At 45.1% G+C, this 2,453-nt stretch overlaps 1 non-coding gene across 1 annotated transcript; it reads left to right on the top strand.

Annotated features, from left to right (window-relative positions):
• Positions 1 to 373: 373 nt before the first annotated feature.
• Positions 374 to 480, top strand: LOC130512154 (small nucleolar RNA R71). The gene has a single exon (XR_008945714.1). It is a non-coding gene; the product is annotated as a small nucleolar RNA R71 (small nucleolar RNA).
• The last annotated feature ends 1,973 nt before the right edge of the window (positions 481 to 2,453 follow it).

The following is a 2,453-nucleotide window of genomic DNA, read 5'->3' on the forward strand; positions in this document are numbered from 1 at the left end:
CCATCCTTGCCCATTCACATAGCTCACTTCATGCTGATCCTCAGCCGACTGATCTGCCTCTGATGTGCCTTCCGCGGTAGCTTTATCCTGAGGGGATTCTTCCATGATGAAGACCTGGTTCTGATTGCTCTTAATCAGCTGATCGACCTTGGCAGAGAGCTCATCAATCTTGCTGTTATCGATGCTTTTCACCTTCTGAGTGCGATCAGTCTCGCGGTTATTATCAGCTGAGCTTGAGGCCATGTTCTCAATCAACTCGAAGGCACCTTGAGTGGACTGGGTCATGAAATCTCCCTTACTGGCTGAGTTCAAAGCGTTCCTGTACTCCCAGCCTACTCCATCGTAGAACACTCCCAGCAGATAGTCTTCCTCAAAACCGTGATGCGGGCACTCTCTGCGGTAGACGTTGAATCGCTCCCATGCATCGCAGAACGGCTCGTCCACCAACTGTTTGAAGGTCACGATCTTCTGTCTCAGAGCTGCCGTCTTCGATTTCGTGTAGAAGTGGCTTAAGAAGGCCTCTCGGACTTGTTCCCAAGTGGTGAGTGATCCCGTGGGTAGGGAATCTAGCCAGCGAGCAGCTTTCCCATCAAGAGAGAAAGGGAACAGAGTACACTTGATGTAATCGGGTGGTACTCCATTCGCTTTAGTGAAACCACACATCTTCTCAAAGTGCTCGATGTGGTCCATCGGTATCTCAGCAGGAAGTCCATTGAAGATCTTCCTTTGCACTAGACTTATCAAGGCTGGCTTGATCTCGAAGTCTTGCCTAGTGCACGGTGGAGGGTTGATGGCAGATCGCGTAGCAGGCAGATTGCGCAGTAAGTTTCTCTGGCCGATCTGGACAACTTCCTCCTGTTGGTTCTGCTGGTTCGCAGCATTCAGAGCAGCTTGCTCGGCAGCAGCTTGCTGCGCTTGGATCGTTTGCTGCATCTGCTGCATCTGCTGTTGCATGAGTGCAAACGCAGCAGTGAGATCATCCTGGTGATCACCCATGTTGGTGTTCGTAGATCTCGGCTGTTGACGGTTCTGTCGTTCCAATCTCGCTAGTTCTTCGTTTGTAAGCTGATGCAATGGTCCTTGTGCGTTGCTCCGAGTATGTCTACTGGTCATGCACCTGGATCATCAGCTGAAACAAAGAAATAAACACGAGTTAGATATCTTAGACTAGATATGAAACCGAAAATTAGAGGTAAAAAATCTGGTCCCCGTCGCAACGGCGCCAAAACTTGATACACTAAAAATGAATCCTTGCTACTGCCAAGTTAACAGTTGCAATTGTAGTACTTGAGATTCAAATCCAGAGGACCAGTCTACACTCTAGTTCTATAAGTTCCGAAATCAAGCTAAGAAGAAGATATGAATTTGGTTGAAAGAGACTAAAGTTAACAAGCAAAATAAACACGAGATTGATTCAATTAAACAAGAGCTAGCCTAGGGTATTTCATTGGGTGTTGAATTGGAGCCAAACAATTATTCAAGCGCGATGAAGTGCTTTCTAGAACTCGGATCACTCAGCTGGAACACTCCACTGTCGTGGCAGTGATCGCTTTGCAGATCGATCTCACCACCTAACTGTCGTTGGGATGAGGATCGATTGCAAGCTTTAGAGAACAGGTCCGATCAGTTCACTTACCACCCTAATATCTACTTTCGCTGATTAGGGATACTAAGCTCATTCAATACATGTCAAGTTATCTCCTAAGCGGTTAACTAGGCGATGAACTAGTGATCTAACATCAAGTGATCAGGTTAATGAAAGCAGTAAGAACAATATGAATGAAGAACAGTTATGGATCGCTTATCTAAGTTTAGCTCATGTCTCAACACCCTAAAAACCCTAGGCGAGCAAGGCTACTATTCGATCATGATGCAGATAATCAAAGACATAAATCCTGAATAAAATTGCATAAGAACAGAGTATGAAACAAAAGGGTTCAGATGATCTTCTCTATGAGAGGATGGATTCTTCACCCTTACAAGTTGCAGATCGCAAATCACAGTGTTCTCTTGTAAAAACTAGCGTAAGAAAATAGTAAAAAGATAAATGGCGTTTTATATGGAGGCGCCCATCAGAAGAAAAGAGATTAGGGCAACAGGGCTTTAATTCCCAAAATAAAGAGTTTCCATATTCGTCGGGAACAATCTCCGGATCACTCCGTCTGCTTGTTCCGCTTGAGAGAGAACAGTCTCGGGACTGTTCTACTTGAGTGTTCTCCGCAGGATTGCTCCAAAAGGACATCTTTTCATCAGGCACCTTCTCTTCTCTCTTCTACTAACTCCAGACCTGTAAAAGGTCAAAAAGGACTAGACTGACACGAATTAGTGACTTGAAACAAATGAAAACATATATACAATGATGTGAAAAACACCATATATCAACGGTTTATCCTCCCTTTGGGCCAGATCTGTCGCGAATCGGGCTTTTCCATTTTCGTCGATCTTCGTGTCTA

Source organism: Raphanus sativus, chromosome 4 (assembly GCF_000801105.2).
Source record: "Raphanus sativus cultivar WK10039 chromosome 4, ASM80110v3, whole genome shotgun sequence".
NCBI lineage: Eukaryota > Viridiplantae > Streptophyta > Magnoliopsida > Brassicales > Brassicaceae > Raphanus > Raphanus sativus.